General features: G+C 34.5%; 2 protein-coding genes across 3 annotated transcripts in view; both read right to left on the minus strand.

Moving 5' to 3' along the window:
- The window catches only part of Atf3 (Activating transcription factor 3), a 69,959-nt gene that overhangs the window by 21,559 nt on the left and 26,845 nt on the right, over nucleotides 1–21,555 (minus strand). The gene's annotated exons all lie outside the window — the stretch shown is intronic.
- LOC114240896 (uncharacterized) overlaps nucleotides 2,153–21,555 on the minus strand; it is a 173,394-nt gene continuing 153,991 nt past the window's right edge. Inside the window, exon 6 of the transcript XR_016324559.1 lies at nucleotides 2,153–2,414. The gene's annotated coding sequence lies outside the window, so the exon portion shown is untranslated. The remainder of the gene's footprint in view (nucleotides 2,415–21,555) is intronic.

A 21,555-nucleotide genomic window follows, 5' to 3' on the forward strand; every position in this document is an offset into this window, starting at 1 on the left:
TTATCATTTTTGTTTTTAGAACTATTGCATATAATATTATGCATATATTATGCATATAAAATATTGCATATATACAACTAATACATACAACTAATAGCATTTGTAATTTTTTTTGTATTAAGCCTATTGATCGATGAATTTAATACATGAAAAGCTTAATATTGAAAAACACATATTATGTTTGCAGTAGCTGGCAGTGTAAGAAGTCTCCTTTTACTAATTATTAAGGGTTTTGTACTATCCGAAAAGTTTAATTTTTACTAGCCATTAAATCCCGAAGGACACTGATTAGTGTTCCTAGTGTACAGAAGCAATGCCAGAGTAGAAAATTTCGCTACCTACCGCTAAGCACTATTTTAAATTTTTATTCACAGTAGATATCATTGTAAGAGAGCTACTATCTTCAAATACTGAAAAGAGTATTTAATTTCAGAGCAGGACGATACATGGAAAGTGATACAACAACAACGAAGCAAAAACCAAGAAGGTGCATCATAATTTTGAAAGTTCTGCGCAATACACAAAGACAATTAATCTTTTCCGTAAACGCATGGGTTCCAACCATTCTGTGAGAAGTCTTAAACAATATTAATACGATTAGATTTCAATGTAATCGTTTTTGCGAACAAACTTGAACGGGACGCCTGATTATTTTTTCTTTTTTTCAAAAGTAATTTTAAAATTTCGTCTCGCGAACACGTTTGTATCGTGCTCGCCTGTGGCGTTAGCAACAGAAGCGTGCGTCCTTGACACTCGACAGCGGGCAAAAACTATCGTTCGTAAATTCGGCGCGTCTCGGTGGGTGTGTTCGCATTCGCAGAGTTCACTCACACAAACGTAAGCTATCCCCGCATCAAAGATTAAACTATAGTTAATTATGAATAAAAACTTACTATTTCTTGTTGTAAAATGTGATAATAAAATTTATTCTTCGCAGGAATTTTATTACCTTAAGTTTCGAACACGTAATATTGAAATCAATGCGAATTTGAAAATGTTAATAATCTGTTTACATAAAATCTCTGTATGGCTGAAGCCTTGAATATTGTTATGAGACAATATTACACAAGTATTAAATATGGTAAACTGCCAGCATAACGTAAGCTGATTAATGAATGAATGATTTTCTTGTTTCACATGTAATTGAATAAAACAACAGACGCTAGTTTGCCATCAGATAATTCGATCGTTCTTGAACTACACAACTGATCACGAATTCACAATCGTGTTTACATTGAAAAGTAGATAATTTCATTATTGTTTTATGATTCTCAATATATATACATAATAGGAATTCATTAAAATGTTTTTCTCACACATAGTTTCTGAAACAACTTATAAGTATTGTAAACTTTACCGTGTAATATACCCAAAACTAAAATAGTTCAAATATATACAGTCAAACCTCGATAAGCGAGAGTTCAAGGGAGCACAATCTCATTCTCGCTTATAGAGGTTTCTCACTAACCCGAGTTTCTCGCTAGTGCTCTCTTTGAATTTTATTTCGCGATTTTCCGGATTCAAACGCATTCACTATTTTAATTTTATCACTTAATGGCAGTACTTTCATTTTCCGTTTCGACATGATGCAGATCAGAACTTTCCTTCGCAATTGATTAACGATAAACTGAGTAAGTCTGACAAACAGGACGGTACACAGGCGCACGTGTCCATTCGAAAATAATGCGATAAAATAATAACGTTATTTAATTTCACGAAATAGAATAGGTTCAATATTGACGAGAAAATACAAAAACAATGATAAGAAGTTCCACGAAAGTTAAGAATGAGTCATAAAATAGCAGATGCTAAATTTGTAATTTTTTTTGTCATTTGTTCCTGGACTCCTAAATAATATAAATAAATAAAGCTCGACTGTCGCTTATAGAGGTGTAGATAAGTAGCAGTCTCACTTATGGAGGTTAACTTTAGCATGAAATGTCACATCTGTAACTAAGCTTTGCCCTTTTTATATCGGCGCCACATTATATTATTTGCTTATACGTGCGCACGTACCTACAAGGAACAAAGGAAGTTTGGCAAGGCATTGTTCGTACACTCAATTTTCGTCTGCCGTGTAGAGAGACAGCAAATTTGCAATTCAAACATATGAACAATTTGACGCCCACATACTACAAAAATCGTGCTACGATATTTGAGTCGTCTATTATCAAAGGTGGCAATCTGTGCATTTGGACAAAAAAAATTTATTGATTTGTCAATACAGATTGATTTGAATATAATCGTCTCCTTCAAAGAATACGGTTCAAAACCTGCATTAAATAAAGGTTAATAGTTAACCTGTTATTTATCTAAGATGTCGTTCCGAAGAGTTTTGTGACTGCCAATGGAATACAAAGTCAATAATTCGTTTTTCTGATTTACCAATCATTGTCCAAAAGTCAGATTGCCGGCTTTGATAATAGTCGACTCATTTCTGATACATTATATTATTATTCTATTTACTTTTTTTATTATGAGCTGTAAGATAACGTTTCTAATTGCTTTGTACATACAGATAGTATTAAAATTTACTGAACATGAGAAAAAAGTGTCAATATGAAAAGTATGTTTCTTTTTTTGTAGGTCTTTTGACTACAATCTTACATGAAAGTAAACATTCTGTCTAGTAACAAAAAAAAAAACAGTCGATCTCGGCCTTGTTTAGAGATGCTACTTTTATTTCATCATGAATTTAGTATTGACTCAAATTTTTTCAACTTAATTTCCTCAACTCTTTCCTTTATTATTCATCAAAAGCACTGGTAGAGCATTGTCTGAGTCTGAACGAGCATATAATATATACTAATGTCCTACTTATTTGTATCACGGAGCAATTTACTCGGAGGGTGGGATAGCCGTTGTTCCAATGTGAATTCTATTAATCTATTGAAGTCGTCGTGGCCTAAAGGATAAGACGTCCGGTGCATTCGTTGTTGCGATGCACCGGTGTTCGAATCCCGCAGGCGGGTACCAATTTTTCGAATGAAATACGTACTTAACAAATGTTCACGATTGACTTCCACGGTGAAGGAATAACATCGTGTAATAAAAATCAAACCCGCAAAATTATAATTTGCGTAATCACTGGTGGTAGGACCTATTGTGAGTCCGCACGGGTAGGTACCACCGCCCTGCCTATTTCTGCCGTGAAGCAGTAATGCGTTTCGGTTTGAAGGGTGGGGTAGCCGTTGTAACTATACTGAGACCTTAGAACTTATATCTCAAGGTGGGTGGCGCATTTACGTTGTAGATGTCCATGGGCTCCAGTAACCACTTAACACCAGGTGGGCTGTGAGCTCGTCCACCCATCTAATTGGTGGGCAGCAAGCTCGTTTCCCCAGCCAAAAAATCGCGAAAAACAAATTACTAATTTACCTTTGACCTTTCCCAGATACTTCGTATTAGCCATTATGGTGGAGCATCAACGTGTGAAAAAAGGAAAATAAACGACCGCATAATAACTATGTACTAGCTTCACGAGAAACTGAAAACAATACCTATTCAATATGCATATAACGATGCTTTAAGGTACTTGAAAAATACATAACTTTTATTACGTGAGTTTTAAAGCTATAACAAGATACGACTCGACCCATAAATAGGATTTATTATTTTTGCATAATACTAACGCGGTTCTGAAAACCTATTAATAAATTTTATGACGTTGTCTTTTTGCATTTTAAGATATGATAATAATTATGAAAATGAACTAACATAGCTATTTGAGTTGCGCGCTATGCAACGCAAATGATCAGAAAACAGCTTAGTGTGCTCACAGCTGAAGTATAGTTTGTGTTTTTAGTTAGACTCATGTGAAAACATAGTTGCACTCTGATAATAAAGAATCAACGTCTCTTTAACTCCGAAACATTTTTGCTACATCCTTTAGGTAAATGGGAATTTTATCTAATTTTTGTTTAATTTTAAAATAGAAAAAAAACCATTTACGCCATTCAATCTAACAACAAAAACGGCAAAAGTATTTTAATTCTGTTCAGAAATAAATATATTAGAAACGTTTTAGTTCTGTTTGTGGAGGTCATTGTGAAGTACAGAAACAAGACTACACATAATGGCTCGTGACGTCACACCCATTAAAGTGCGGGTGTGCAAAAGAGATATCCACATGTTTCTCATTACCACCTCACTTTACAAATTATTTCGATGTTGTTTTTTTTTAATGCTTTAAGCGTGTACACCATTTGACGTCTCACGTGATATTAATTTGATATCTTGAGACAGGTTGTATGACTGTTATCCCAATTTCGGCAGAAATAGGTGATCCATATAGGCTTATATGGCTATTTTTTTTTTTTATTACACGATATTATTATTTCATTGTGAATCGTTCGTGAACATGTATTAAGTGTTTAATCCCTTAGAAAATATTGTACTGACATTTGCAAATTTTTGCTGCATTTGAAACCTGGGAATAGTCGCATAGCTTGATATAAATTTGCCAGATTGTTATCCAATAGTCAACGACGAATTCGTTTTTGCAAAAAGTCTGTCTCTTTAAATAATATGTGTTTTTAAAATAACGTACCAAAGGGAGAAGAAGGGAACCACTGAGGCGATACTGTTGCTGGGCGCGATAATTTAAAATTAATTTATATTTTGTCGGGAGGTACAAAGAGATTTTATTTTGAAATAAAACAGATCGCTGTTCGCTTACGACGTATCAACTCATAATGGGCCTGATAAACCGTCGATACATTTTTAAAAGGGTTTCAGCGCAATCAACTAAAGTTAAACTGTACATGCCACAGGAGTCTTTTAAATTAATTTTTATTCATATTATATTACAGTATTTAATTTCATTAGTATTATTACGTTTCGTAATCCCGCACCATCACGATTCAGTTTATTTTTGCCGAGAAGTACTCCTGTGTTCTCTGTGCTTAACGTTTGCCTACGTTTGACGCTAGGGGCGCTGTTCCAACTCCATACAAATTTGAGTTAACTTTTACGCTATCGAGAACGTTAAGAAAATCGCACTCAGCACACTGGTTTTGAGAAGCTATATCACTCACATTAAAACATTGGCGTGTTCAAGCTTACGCATCAAGATTGGCTGGTAACACGTAAGTTAAGTCTATGGACTACAATAGCCACTAGGTGGGTCTTGAGCTCGTTTTTACATCTCGACAACCAAAAACAATCGAATTTCTAAACAGTCATTAGTAATGTAACTTATATTTTAAGAGTGAAAGCTATTTCATATTGTACACTTCTGTGTGAGTGAAAAATGTTAGGACAAATTGTTATCTACCTATCTATCTATCTATCTATCTATCTATCTATATATATAAAAATGAATTACTGTTCGTTAGTCTCGCTAAAACTCAAGAACGGCTGGACCGATTTGGCTAATTTTGGTCTTGAATTATTCGTGGAAGTCCAGAAAAGGTTTAAAAGGTAGATAAATATGAAAATGCTCGGAATTAAATAAAAATAACAATATTGTTTTTCCTTTGATGTGTCCCCCGTCGGACGGATTCCTTTTGTTTGTTTTAAGTTTATTTTATACAAAAGTTTAGGTATTTTATTCATCGATTGAGGCACTACGAAGTCTGCTGGGTCAGCTAGTTATACATAAATATTAGATATAAATATAATATTTTTACATACATAAAGTAACAATTTTATTTTTACCATTTAAGCTTAATTAAAACTTGATCTGTACCATCATAAGATCGTAGATATCCATTTGAACACAAGTGGAATAGCTGTCAGAAGCTATCATTGCATAAACCATTAGTATGTGGGATTTAATATACAATTACAAAATACATATACCACACGGATATAAATAGCTTATTTCATATTTATTTACTCTGATATACAGCCATCATTTTCTAGATAAATTGACTCATCGTTTTACATAATATAAAATTCGTAAGATCTTCTTAAACAATATATACACTACGATATTATAGTCGGCTGCCACACTGATGAAAACTGTTATAGTTTTTTAATTTTTTTTATCACCTGGTTGTTAAGTGATTACTGGAGCATATACCTAGACATCTACAGCGTAAATGCGCCACTCACCTTGAGATATTAGTTCTAAGGTCTCAGTATAGTTACAACGGCTGCTCCACCCTTCAAACCGAAACGCATTACTGCTTCACGGCAGAAAAAGGCAGGGTGGTGGTACCTACCCGTGCGGACTCACAAGAGGTCCTACCACCGGTAATTACGCAAATTAGAATTTTGCGGGTTTGATTTTTATTACACGATGCTATTCCTTCATCGTGGAAGTCAATCTCAAACATTTAATACGTACATATTTCATTTGAGAAAATTGATACCCGCCTGCGGGATTCGAACACCGCTGCATCGCTAGATGCGAATCCACTGGACGTCTTATCCCTTAGGCCACGACGACTACAATTTCAGCAACTCTTCGTTATATTTCTTTACTAAGCCATGTAAAAAATATTTACTAAAATATGACTATGACTGAGTGGTAGTGCAGTAATTAGCTGCCCTGACTGTTGTAACGAGGGTCGTGGGTTACATTCCCAAATCGGACAAACATTGTGTAATAAACATGTCTGTTTGCTCTTTGTTTCTATGTTTATTATCTCTATGAGTATATATTTAAACGTAAATAAATATGTATGTCAGTCTCTAGTTCACATGACATAGGGAATCCTAAATTGGGTCCGGATGACCGTGCGTGATTTGTTCCCAGTTATTATTATTAGTTCCCACTTAAAATATGGGTATATCTTAGTTTTTTTATGTGTTTTTGTATTTTGCTTCTTGTGTTCGTTGAATTTATAACATAATCCAATATGTATTATAATTTAAAGAAAAATATATTTGACTTGTTTTTTTTTATTACTAACTAGCAGACCCGTAGTGCTCCAATCGATAAATAAAAAACCTAAGCTTTTGTATAAAATAAACTTAAAACAAACAAAAGGAATCCGTCCGACGGGGGACACATCAAAGGAAAAACAAAATGGTTATTATTTTTATTTAATTCCGAGAATTTTCATATTTATTTACCTATTAAACCTTCTCTGGACTTCCACAAATAATTCAAGACAAAAATTAGCCAAATCGGTCCAGCCGTTCTCGAGTTTTAGCGAGACTAACGAACAGCAATTCATTTTTATATTATTATCAATAGATAGTAGTAACTAGCATACACTGAAACGTTTTAAAGATCCTTAATTAAATTTTGTGTGGTTCCAGCCTAATGTAGCATTTTATACTATTCCATACTGTTCACGAAAAACTGCTCGTGTATTTATTTGTTCATCACAACACGTATTTTGTGATGTGTGCGACCTCGTGATTTACGATAGGAAACCAATAAAACGCAACGCCTAGCTAGATAGTCGCAAAGCCAATTACAAAAACCTGATCTTGTAAACACTGGACGTACCAATAAAACTGTTTATCAACGAACAATACATTGTGTTTTTTTTATTATTATTACTTAGATGGGTGAACGAGCTCACAGCCCATAGACAACGTATATAAATGCCGCCACTCACCTTGAGATATGAGTTCTAAGGTCTCAGTATAGTTACAACGGCTGCCCCAACCTTCAAGCCGAAACGCATTACTGCTTCACGGCAGAAATAGGCAGGACGGTGGTGCATACCCGTGCGGACTCACAAGAGGTCCTACCACCAGTAATAATGTTAATCTGTTAATATCAGTGATTATGTTAAATTGGACTGCTCTTTTCTTATATTATCCGTATAACTTTGTTTAAATGGAAATCTTAGCGGCTTACTAGAGATCGCGTACGGGAAATGGTAGTGAAAAATTTGCTTTTAAAAAAACCGACAACATATTTCGTACCATGCATATAGCTTTTGTGATATTAATAGTTTATCGCACTATGATGATTTATTTTTCTTATATTCCATTAAAATTTTACGAAGCCACACATTCGGTTTGGCACATTGTAGATCTGTTAATAAAAAATCTTAACCCGCTAAATTTATCGCGGTATCTTGTCAGCGGGTTGCAATTTCGATCCGGTGGTAAATTCAGCGAAACATTGCTTTATTTTAATTGCTTAGATGGGTGGACGAGCTCACAGCCCACCTGGTGTTAAGTGGTTACTGGAGCTCATAGACATCCACAACGTAAATGCGCCACCCACCTTGAGAATAAGTTATAAGGTCTCAAGTATAGTTACAACGGCTACCCCACCCTTCAAACCGAAACACATTACTGCTTCACGGCAGAAATAGGCAAAGTGGTGGTACCCACCCGCGCGGACTCACAAGAAGTTCTACCACCAGTAATTACGCAAATTATAATTTTGCAGGTTTCATTTTTATTACACGATGTTATTCCTTCACCGTGGAAGTAAATCGTGAACATTTGTTGAGTATGTATTTCATTAGAAAAATTGGTATCCGCCTGAGATTCGAACACCGGTGCATCGCTCAACATAAATGTATCGGGCGTCTTATCCGCTAGGCCACGACGACTTCACAAAAACTTCTCTTGCTAGGGTCAGTGTTAGCAATTCTTTCTGGTTAAGCCCGTGATTTTACCAACCAGTCCGCTCGTAGTTGAGCCCTTAGGCCACCATCGATTTGGTAAGCAAAGAATCCAAAGCAAAATCGCTGAAGAGATATAGGTATATTTATGATGATCCAACATAATGAACAAATTCAATCAACTGATTAATCCACACAATAACGTGTTATAATTCCTTGAAAATACACTCAAAGTACTCAATAAAATTGTTAGAATGATTAATTTGTGTCGCAAGTAAGTGCAAATGTTATACATGTTATATATATATGTAGGAAAGCAAACACACGTTTTTACTTAAAAGGACGAGGATACAGTCTGTTATTTTCTCCTAAAATTGAGTCTTAGACCTCACGTCTCAAGGTAGGTATCGGCATTCGCGTTGTGATGTCTAGCTTGACGAGGCCATTAACTTGTTTTATCTAATAATATCACTAAAACGAATAATATTTCAACTGGGTATTACTGTTCAAAAATTATGCATAACATTTGAAACGATAGCTTAAACTGCATGAAGTTCGAATAAGCAATTAAATTTTAATAACAAATATTTAATAGATAGAGCGTTAATTATTTGTTTAATTTAGAATTATTATTTTTCATTATTATTATTGCCTATCAGCTGTGGGCGTTGCCTAATTAGAGCGTTTTCCTGTGGGGTATTTCCCAGAAAATTCAGATTTAGTTAAATCGTTTAAATGGTGGGGCTTATTGTGAGCTGAAACAGGCAAGTAATTCTGTTTTATTGAACCGTGAACATCAATATATTTTGATTTAAAAGTGCGATACAATACGGGGACTTAGAACTCATGTTACCATATGGGCGGCGGTATTAATACTATGTTTGATGTTTAAGGACTCCGATGCCCACTTAGCACCAAGTCGGGCATGTGCTAGTTCACCCATCGTGCCATTAAAAATAACCACTCATTAACAGCAGCGGTATTTACGCCATCATAACGATCAGTTCCTGTAGCAAATTAACGGAAGCGGTGAAAATATATGACTGATGCTTTCAAGTTTTATGCCTCGTATGAGATACTAGCTGTACCCGTCCGCTTCGCTGGGCATTTAAAATTAACATTATTATTTCTCACCCCCACAAAGGTTCTCATACGCCCCGCAACTGTTGTAGGGAGTCCAACACTCATATAAATATTAGCCTATCCATTAAGTACATGTATTTTCTACATGGACACCAAGTTTCAAGTCAATCGGATGCATGGTTCAATAGTTATAACGGAACATCCGTAAAAACCACTGCAGATTTATATATTAGTATAGAAGTATAGATGAGACAATGAGATTTAAAATGTCTCGGATCAAACAAGATCGTTTGGGAAAGTAGGTAAAGCATACAGAACGAACGTTTATAATAATAATATTTACATGTTAAGCTTCACGATTATTCAGAGTGCAATAAACTTAATAAAGTAACGACCTTTACGGAGCCCCGGCCCACGTTAGGGTACCATACATGTCCGCTCCGTTAAGATTATGCATCTCCATATGGATACACATATTTAGAAACTTGTTTACATTGATCCGAGAGTAAGAAAGTCCGTTTTAGCATGAGAACGTGGGAAATTTTCACATCTAAAAAATTTATATACACGAATATATCGTTTATTTCTCCGACAACTTAAGAATTAAAAGATAATATACCTAGCATCAGAATAATTTAAGACTATGGCTTGTCTGTTCGGGGATGTTATGATCAAATATTGCACGTCATTACGGACCCTCCCAATCCATTAACGGTGCTTTTAGGTACCACAAACACCGGTCACCGTCCTCGTCGAACCCGTCGCTTGAAGGGCCCGACGAGTGAATTAACCCATAGACACAGCCAACTGAGTGTCTCGCCGGATTTTCTCAGTGGGTCGCGTTTCCAGTCCGGTGGTAGATTCTGCGAAGCACTGCTCTTGCTAGGACCAGTGTCAGCAACACTCCCGGTTTGAGCCCACACGTCAAGGAAAAGCTGAAATAGCCTCTCAAGGCTATCAGCATAGGTAGGAAAAAAATAATCAAATATTGATTCCAATCTAATCTGTAGATGTACAGCGTTACGTATAGGGATGAATATTGGCAAAAAAGTGAAGAAATATATTTTTAGTCTATTTGTATTATTAAGATAGGACGGCTTAGTTATTAAAATAATATTATGTACAGCAGGTAATGTAGCCTGTACAGTGCAGTGGCATAATGTGTTATGTAACCACAAAAACTAGTTTTTTTAAATAGTATTGTAATTTATATTAACAATATTAAACAAAGAAACCGCGTTGCTTGCGAGTTATTTGATTTTATAAATCATCTTCTACCAGACATATTCTGATAATAGAGAAAATAATTTTAGAATATGATTACATTATATTATTTTACATTTAAGCCAACCATAATCTACATTATACCGAAAATGAATGGGTAGGGGAAAATAAAGAACTTCGACCGGGTATCCGTAAATGAATTCCCCAGCGTTAAAAAAAAAGAAGGGGAAAATAAAGAACAAGAAATAAATGTTGAACTACATTGAAAAACAGTATAATATAATAATATATTATAGCATTATCCGTCAATTGTGGCTTTTATTCCTAGAACAAAATAGTTTCATTGTAAAATCACATAAACTTTAAAATATAAAATTCATTAAAGAAGGGATTTCTTATATAGAAAAAAAGCCATTTCAGTAATTATTTGAAATGTTATCCTTTCTTTAATACTTCTGCAATTGTAAAAAAATTATGCATCTATGTATAATAATATGTATATAGAAATGACAGTTCTCTGTTACTTCGATACAACAATAAAACTCTTAAAGCTTTCGCGAATTCTATAATCTCCCGAGAATTTTGTGGGTGTGAGACCGGTTCCGCGTATCTACCTTGACCACAAAAACTTGTAATTACCGGCCATGGACCTAATATAATAATTTAAACGTCGCACTAATAATCTCTAACTTTTCTTTTCTGAATGAAATATAATTTTATCGATTATTTTCTTGATAATAAACAAACGTAATAATTTCTTATCTGTACCTATCTTCTGAAAACTGAACTTGTCTGTTTGTAATAATCTGGTGCTTCGTATTATCGAACGTCCATTCGTGAAACAACATAAAAATACAAGTCGCATTTAGACTCGTGTTATTACATTTACCGATAATGTAAATATTGTTTTAAGCCTATGATTTATGTATTATACAGCACGTAATGTTTATTTGCCGAACGAATTTCGAAACAACACGAGATACCTATCGGAATTTACTGGTGGTAGGACCTATTGTGAGTCTGCACGGGTAGGTACCACCACCCCGCCTATTTCTACCGTGAAGCAGCAATGCGTTTCGGTTTGAAGGGGTGGGGTAGCCGTTGTAACTATACTGAGACCTTAGAACTTATATCTCAAGGTGAGTGGCGCATTTACGTTGTGGATGTCTATGGGCTCCAGTAACCACTTAACACCAGGTGGGCTGTGAGCTCGGTCACCCAACAAAGCATTAAAAAAAAAATACTGACCCGAATTTTAAAAGTAGCTACACGTGAACAATACAATAAAAATCATTTTAGGATGTGATTTGTTTATTTTATTACCCATCATGATACATGAGGTCGAAAGTCCAAATTGTAATGAATAATATCTATTCCACCCTGAAAACTGAAACGACGTGCGTTATTCGCGGCGGAAATACTCTCAGAATGATCGATGGTACCCATAATTGTAACTTAACGATCTTTATCGGCCAAAACTAAACATGCTTGAATTGAAAGAACTGCAATTCTTAAAACTACTCACTATCAAAGATATCAAATAGACTAGAAACATTAATGTGAGGAACACGTTCGAATTTCCAATTCTAACATTAAAATCATATAAATTTTTCCTTCCTTCGTTTATTTTTAATGCATTGATGATAAGTATTTATTGCGTAGACGCGTGAATGAGCTCACAGAGCGGGTAGTGGTTCCAGAGCCAGTAGATATTACAACGTAAATGCAGGTACTCCTCGCCTTGCGATATGAGGTCTGAATTTCAATTGTATACTATAAAAGCTGTCCTAGGGCTCAAACCGTAACGCATTACTGCTTGCCTATCTGGTACCCACCTCTTACCCTCCACCAATAATAAATGAGTTTACGGCATATTGTAAACTCCATAACATCTTCTGTCATCAAGCTGTCATGCGTTCTGATTTGAAAGACTGGACAATCGTCATTACAAAGAAATTATGGTCAAGAGTCTCAAGAGATGCGGCATTCGTTTTGAAGAATATAAAATATTTTCTAACAGCTAAGGCGCGTTGGATAGAAAAACTCCCTCTTCCATGAACCTCTGTTCAAGCACCGCACATTATTTATAATAATATTAACAAGCTTTTCAGTTTACGAATTTAGGACGTATGTTGTTGGTGAGTTAATTCTAGGTTTCATACTTCACTGGTTAATTCGCATACTATTTTATAACTTTAATATTTCAGAATACTAGAGGTCCCGCAGTAGTCGAAATTCGACTATAATTAATTGGAATTGTAAGTTAAGTATTGTACACATACTATAATCACAAATTTCGGCAAGGCAACACTATAAAAAAATATTAACAAAGACAAACAATATTTAATCTATTCTCAATTTGACCACAGACGTCAAGAGCAAAAGTTTGACAATAAATAGTATGCATGCGTGTGTGCGTCAAATACATGGTATGTAGTGTATAATGTTTTCTTTATTGATTTAATTTATCTTTTATGCATTATTTAAAAAAAAAATATTAGCGTTGTGCACTTCTTCTCTATATTCTCTATAAGTGTGGAAAATTTCATACTCCTCCGTCCGCGCAATTTTCGTAAAAAGGGATACAAAGTTTTTGTTCATGTATTAATATATAGATATAAATACAAAAGTCGTTTAACCGCAGTTTGATTTACTCGTTTCCATAAAAGTAGATTTGCGGTCAGAACGTCGCTCTAGATATTCACGTAGAAGCACTAAACTGTGACCTATATAATAGACATCCTAATCTATGCAACCCACACCCGTACGTGCCCAACAAGCCAATGTCAATCGCACACAGATAAACTAGAGAGATATTATTACAACGGACACGTTTGCCTCAATTCGTACACGACAATTAAAAACGTTACATCGGGAAGGAAAATACAGTTGCATTGTACAATAGGTAGTAAATTAATGCAGTTTTTTTATAGAAGGATAGATGTTATATTGAATGTTTAATTTTTAATTTTATGATACTTAAGTTGAATAATTGTGGTTTTTGAACGAAAATTAATAGCTAGCTTTAGTATTCTTTTACATACAAACATATTAGGAAACTATGAACTATTGATATCGAAATTGAGCCTTAAATACGAATTTCCAAATCAATTAAAGTTGATGACTTTTGACTATTTGTGGCTGAAACCGACATTTTTGACACAAAAAGGCAATTCACCCACGAATATAAGATACAGTAATTTTAATAACTTTTATACTTATGTATTCGCTTCCTTTGTTTCTCCTTGTAATAATAGGTATTTACCTGAGAAGCTGCCAATTTACAATACTGGCCATTTGAAACGTAATTTATGTATGGCTGACAATAAATTCTATATTCGAATGAATTTTATTTCAAAAATATGAAAATCTATTTTCAATATCAGACAAGATAGAGGGAGACTTCTACTTTATTCAGAGTTTGGACAACTTCTTGGTAGAGAAAACAGTAAATATACAAGAGGCTGTCGAAATTCCGTTGGCTTCTTGAAGAAGGCCACTAGAACACCAGAAATTATAACTGCACTGGCACCAATATATCGATACTGACGACCAAGGACTCGGCGAGTAAATAAACCCAGAGACATAGCCCACTGAGTTTCTCGCCGAATCTTCTCAGTGGGTCGCGTTTCCGATCCGGTGGTAGATTCTGCGAAGCACTGCTCTTGCTAGGGCCAGTGTTAGCAACGTCGTCAGGTTTGAGCTTCGTCAGCTTATCTACTAATTCGGTAAATCTAGAATAACCCCTCGAGGTCAGTAGAATAACTAGGAATGCTCATAAAATATCAATACCATGGTACATATTCTAATAGAAATAAAAAATACTTTTCAAAAAATGTTTTTAAGCCTGTATACTAAACGGTAATTTCGTAAGTAAACCTAATATTTTTGTCACCAAGTTATCTGTTTATCAATTGATATAATTAAAATATAATACATTTTAATATAATACCTACAGATAAACCAGCAAATGTTTATTTAATTCATTAAACGTTACGACGGTTTTGATATCAGTAAGATTATCAGCAAGATTGATTCTAATTTTATTAAATTGAATTAGTAAATTCATAATGAAATAGAAATCACTAATATTACAGAACATATTTCACAGATATAACTACTATTCATAAAGCATTGTGTAATACAGAGAAACATCAGTTAGGGCCATATTCTTAATACTGTCAAACGATTTCTTTGTTCACGGTAGCTTGTTTAGGCTGTACCATCTATAAATGATCGAGGTCACTAATGTACGTATACACACATTTTAAAACTAACAGCACTAAAGCCCGCGGATTCGTTCCATAAATTCTAGTCTGATATTCCGAAATATTTATGAAACTTAATATGACTAGTGGAGATTAAAAGTTGTCGGAGTTGTAAGACTCGTATTGACTGATGCGACTTGCCAGGGTTCGAGTCCTGGCGGCGGCTATTAGCTACCACGATGAAAGTATAAAGTCGTGTAATAAAATCAAAATCGCAAAAATTGTAAAGTTGTGTAAATAGTGGTGGTGGCGTGTCCTATAAACTCGCACCAGTAGATAACACCATTCTGCCTATTCTCTGTGTGAAGAATAGGGTAGCTGTTATATAAGACAATTGGAACCTTTCATGTCTCAAGGGCGGTGACCGTATTTACGTTTTTATGTCAATTGGTCTCGCCAACCATTTCACAAATAATAGCGAGTTCACTAATGTTTGCAACAAAAACCAATCCCACTAGATTGACACTAATTTAAGATTTTGTCTGGCATACAGTTTTAGCTATACCGTATACAAAGTAGGATATTCCCGGCCTGACCTCGACTAAGACACAGTAATTGCACACTGATTAAGGCTAAGCTTTACGAGCGCGACAGTACACGTCGGCACTTTGTATTGAATTAGGTTAAAGCCGTATACCATACGACCAACTACAGATAGCTTAGCTAATTTGAAGTCATTAGAATTCATAATGATTAACTAAAAGGAATTTGTTTGATAATGCTACAGTAACATTACAGTTTACTGAAATGTAATATTTATTGCATTATATAGTGATGAATATGTACATATTTATTAATATATTTTTAATTTCGATCAGGAATAATGTAGCAAAAGCACCCATTGATTACAAGTTGAAAGGCTAACGAAACACAGAATTTAATGGTTAATTAACTAACATTGAGTATTTTCCTATTAATTTAATTGCAACGATAACTTTGCAGATAATAATTTTTAATTAGATACTCTATCAAACACAAGATAACAAAAACCAAAACAAGATAATAAATTTTTAGCGGTTCGGATCAGATTTTAATTAAAATGTATTAATATATAAAATGCTTCAAGTCTGAACTTCAATTTTAATTATTGAAAACAAAAAGGCTTTTAAAAAAAACGCGAATTAATCAAGATACCGTTTAAAAACCTTTATGCGAATATTTGTGAGTCTATTGACTATATAAAGTCGCAGATAAGCGTGAGACATATCAAATGTCATGCAAGGATTAAGGATTAGCTCATGGCCTTCATCAACACCAGTATCTCAGTTTTTTTCCCTACCTACTCCTAGTAACCTCAAACAGTTATACGAACCCTATTCTATCACATAAAACCTGCTTATAAATCGTATACACCCCAATTCTAATATATAGTTGAAGAACCTTAAATAGCAGAGCTACTTAAAATCTGATCTAATAAATAGTTCGAAATTTGCTTCACGCTTTCTATACTTAAAACCATAGATCCCAAATTCGGTTTAAAATATGATTTGTTTTCACTCAAAAGGACACAGCAGTTTTAATAAATTGCCGGGTCATTTAATATTTCAGCTGTTAATCCATTTAGTAGATAGTCCATTACGAGCGGAAGTAAACAAAAAACCAGTGGAACAAATTGAATATAGTCAATACAATCGAATAAACTGCTCATCTGACAAATTCAATATTAAAGTCTATCTATCTATCTATCTCTTAGGTTTATGGCGTTTCCTTTTAGATTTCGCCAATGTCAAGTGTATTTAATACTCTGCTTTCTATAGCGGGCTTCGTGAACGAGCAAGGTCACAGATATTCACTAAGAATTAAGTGAGTAGCTAAGAATATTAAATTATATTAAAGTCAGCCTAAAATAGTTCTCTCAAACAGAAGTAACGTTTAGTAAAGTTTTGACGTATTTTATGTGCATTAAATTCACCTAATGAATTCTATATTTATATTTTTTAAGACTATGAAGAAGAGAATAGCATGAATTATCTGGTTGATTAAACTAAATTAGTAATCATCTTTCAGTGTGACATTGTACTTATGTTTAACGACGTCTGTACTCTGTAGGCACCCAACGCCGAGTCTCGACATGGGGCCCATAAAGATTTATAGCTAACTATATGCGTTAAAGTATTAAGTTTCGCACACAATTCCTTCTAAAAGCAAAGTCAATTACTTTCTAGTTCATTATTATTTTTGAAGCAAGTACTTTTGCTAAGCTAAATATAACGATATGATACTATATTTCGTGCACAAACTACATTCTAGTCAGTTTTAAATACCATTATATAGGTGAAAGAGTTGAACAGTAGAACAATAGACACTTATTAAAGTGGATAAAGCGTTATCTTAAATCTTCACAAGTTTTGGTCTTATCAAAAACGTGAAAACGGAGCGAAACTTAAGTGTTAATTACTTTAATAACTACACATTAAGTTCCTATATTACTTTATAGTAATATAGGAACTTAAGTACTTGGGGCGCGAATGAATAGAGCGGAAATCGAAGATTATTCTGAGATTCGTATCATTAAGCGATTTACGTATATCAACTATTCTACATATTTTATAATTTAAAAAACTAAACTTAAAAATCGTCGAAATTAATAACTTTAGATAGAATTTAACATTGTGATTGATAAAATAGAGAGCGGACGGTTAGCGTGGTATGGACATGTGATGCGTAGAGAGGAGATGCACGTGACTAGGAGATGTATGGAAATGGTAGTGCAAGGTAGAGGGGAAGAGGTCGACCAAAGAAGATATGGATGGAGTGTGTGAATTACGATTTGAGAGAGAGAGGTCACTCTTCTCTCTCTGTTGAAATGACGGTTGGTAGAAGAGAATGAAATAGAAAAATTCGCTGAGTCGACCCCACCTAGTGGGATAAGGTGCAGACAAAGAAGAAGATAGGATTTAACATTAAGAACTGTACTTTTAAAAATGATTAATGTAAGGTTTAATTCATATTATTATTAACATAAATCATTGTTAAATTTGTTGTGTTATTTCTATCTGAAATGTTTTCTCGACTTCACTTTAAAAAGCTGGTGCTTTGTTGCAGAGCGTTGCAAGTGAGATCTATTTATCGCTATGATACCTATCTGTTTATAACTTTTAGGCAAAGAACATAATCAATATTGTTTGTTTAATTCGATCGTATAAATCGGCTCGTGTGGAAACCGATCACAATTCTATTTGAAGTTTAATACACATAAATAACATGAAAATCAATGAAAACGTTAAATGGTACAACACGTTTCCTTTGCGCGTGCGCAGACAACGGTTTGTTTGTTATAGATTTCTCATAAAATCTGTGAAAAATGAACAGAGTTTATTTACTTGGTGTGTCTTGGAACTTACTTGGAATGAGAACTCGGCTTTTATTAGTTGTAATTTTTTGTGAAATAGAGTTTTTGGAGTTTACTCCTTTAGAATCGATTTACATATATAGGCCCGGGGTATGAAAATTATGGGGACCAAAATCGTACTAGCATGTCACACGAAATGCGTTATGCGCATGTCACACGAAATGCGCGCCGGGCTGCTGCGCCGGCAGTCCGCCACAAAGCCTCGTACTGATCGCGCGTTTCTCTCATTATTGTATTTTCATATATTTGTTAGTCGTTTGTTTTGTGTCTCGTTAATTTGTTAATAATCTGTAGTGTATCGTGTTGTCGTAATATAGAACTATTTCTCGTATTGTTTCGTTTAATTTTTTATATCCAGTAAACTCCAGTCGTGCGTCGGAGCGGACACACACACTTTTTTTTTTTTTGTTATTGCATCGCCGGATGTATAACAAGTTATCATAATAATATAACACCACTTTTAACGTCAACCAGAAACAGCTTAAATCCAACAAGGACTTACTTGTTTCTTAACAAAGAATTAAACATGAGAAAAAGTGAAATAACAATTTAACTGGCTTATTTGGTGTTATGTATAATTACTCTAATCTTTGTAATTGTATTTAATACATTTAAACACAAGCTTAACACCTATGTCTTGTATATATAGTTATATATATATTTTCTGAACCTTACATTCGTATGTACGTTTTAAAAAATCTCCTTAGATTATGTTAATGTACTACGCAAGCTAAAGTTATAGTCCACTTCATCGTCGGTAATCGAATTTTGATGAAGTGTCAGCGCGCAAATCCGTAATATTTATTCACCGTAATGGAAATCCATTAACTACGGTCGCCTACGTTTCCACGTTCTATGAGATGTAGGCCACGTAGCCGTCGAAGAAAATGGGTTAAGAGTTATATAAAATTACTGTGGATCTCCAACGTAAATGGCTACGGAATCTTTATAACGAATTTTTTATCAACCCGCACAATATGAACAGTGGCGTATTTTTATATAATTTTCTCAAGACTACTCAAAGGTGGTCAAAGAATACCAGAGTTTATTGATATGAATAATGCAGCTCTTCAATTTGAGACGTGACGCCTTGGTCTGTTTGAAGTTTCAAACCAAAACGCATGAAGGCTCAACCGAAATATGTAGAAATGCATGAAGCTATAACGTTGCCCAGTATTTAACTGTACTTTGAATAATGAATTGCAAATCAGCTTGTTTGTAGTACAATTACAAATCTCAAAACAGCCGATTACTTTTGGATATCGACTATTATCGATTTTCTCCGCGCGGGTCATAATAATGTCAAGTGCGGGTGTGACAACACAGAATAAATAAACTTTCAAAGTAAATGTATTAAAAATATTGTTGGTTAGATAATGTTGTAAAATTGATTATTAAATTGAAAATATAATGATAATACTTTTAGTAAATTTCGATGTTTACAAAACACTTCAAACATAAGAGTTTTGAATCAGTGTTTTTATTTATTTATTGAATAATAAATGAAATAAAAAACCAAGGTCAATACCCAGTCACCTTGCATGTAAGCTGATTAATGGGAATCTTAATATATTACTCACGACTGGTGAAAAATACATTTTGATTCAGACATTAATTAATTGATACATAGATAATGAAGGCTCATTTCAATTAGTGTTATAAAAATACCTTGTTGATCGTTGCCCATCTCTACCGGGTTGACCGAAAGTAGTAAAAGTAAAAGTTAAATTTTAGATAGAAAGAAAACAATAGGAGCATTTAGTTACTGACAATAGAATTTTTAAAGTAATTTGGGCAGATCTCTCAATCTACGCGGTAGTAACCCATTACCTAAAAACACTACACCGCGAACGCTTATTCCTACCTTTAGACAAAACCAGACGGTCTAAATTCCATTGGTACCTAGATATAGTATCTTGTAATTTTTTTGACGAGCATTCAAATTCTCGGTTTACTGGTATCAAGCGGTAAACAAATATACTTGCTACTTATATCTCACCAAAAAGGGCCATGTAGTTAAGAGCATATATGTAGTTAATAGGGCTTAAAGTGCTTTGAGATTTGACCTTTTATCATCGCAAAACCGAGTAAGGAATGGGCTTCCCTCTTGGGATTTACAGATCGCTATGACTGCCTACCTTTAAATTAAGTTTGACAAAGAATTCCGCGACTGAGAACGGCTTGACTTTGTTCCTGACGTGACGTCCATGAGCAAAGGATACAACCACTCATCATCAGATCCCCCGTATGCTCACCTACTTTTCAACTTAAGAGTTCACATTAATTGTGTTAAATACCAAAGATAAACAAATGTGTGGAAACGGTCGTCCCAGACTTCATGGCTGAATGTGCTACATTCGGATGCAGGTCAATGAAGAACAGGTATAAAATTATGAATGAAACGTCCATGTTTAATGAAAGTGAATGTAGTTTGCGTAATGTTCCAATGAATCAACGTTCGCTGGTTTTTAGCAAATAGATGAGCTCGAAACTCGCCTGTGCTGAACTGACTTGCCCTGCGTTTAAAGGGTCAAGAATAGTTTATTTTTGGGTATTATTTTCCAAATATTCAAGTCCACAAAGTGTCTTAAAGAGTTTCAAAATGGGGTCGGGATATAGGTTCTATTGCATGTGATACTTCGAACCCCTATCTCAAAGTGGCATAGGTATGTAGTTTTAATTGCTGTTGAAGTGGTTGTGCACTGGATGATCAGGAGCACCGGGTACCATCAGATAGACTGTAAGATTTCCTGCCTTCGCGAACAACAAAATATTTAATTCGTTTTTCAAACAGTTTTTTTTTGTTTTTTATATTAGCATACTAAGTAAGTAATAGTCATTCTTCTTCTTCTTCGTCGAAACCATTTATGACTTTCCACAGAGTTCGGTCTAGACGACCACCAACCGCTTTCTCAACCATATCTGACTATCTGGCTGATGTTCTGCCCACATAATCATATAACACACTATAAGTTTTTTTTTTCATTAACGTACTAATGACTAGGCACTAAGACTGCACTACCTTTTTCAGGCGGTCGTCTTTTATGTCGTCCTACTCCCTAAAAGAGGTCCGCCTCTCGGAAGTACGCGATTCTCTTTTAAAAACGACTAATCATATTGTGACTTGATATTAATTTATTTGAAT

This window comes from Bombyx mandarina, chromosome 18, assembly GCF_030267445.1.
Source record: "Bombyx mandarina strain Sakado chromosome 18, ASM3026744v2".
Classification (NCBI taxonomy): domain Eukaryota; kingdom Metazoa; phylum Arthropoda; class Insecta; order Lepidoptera; family Bombycidae; genus Bombyx; species Bombyx mandarina.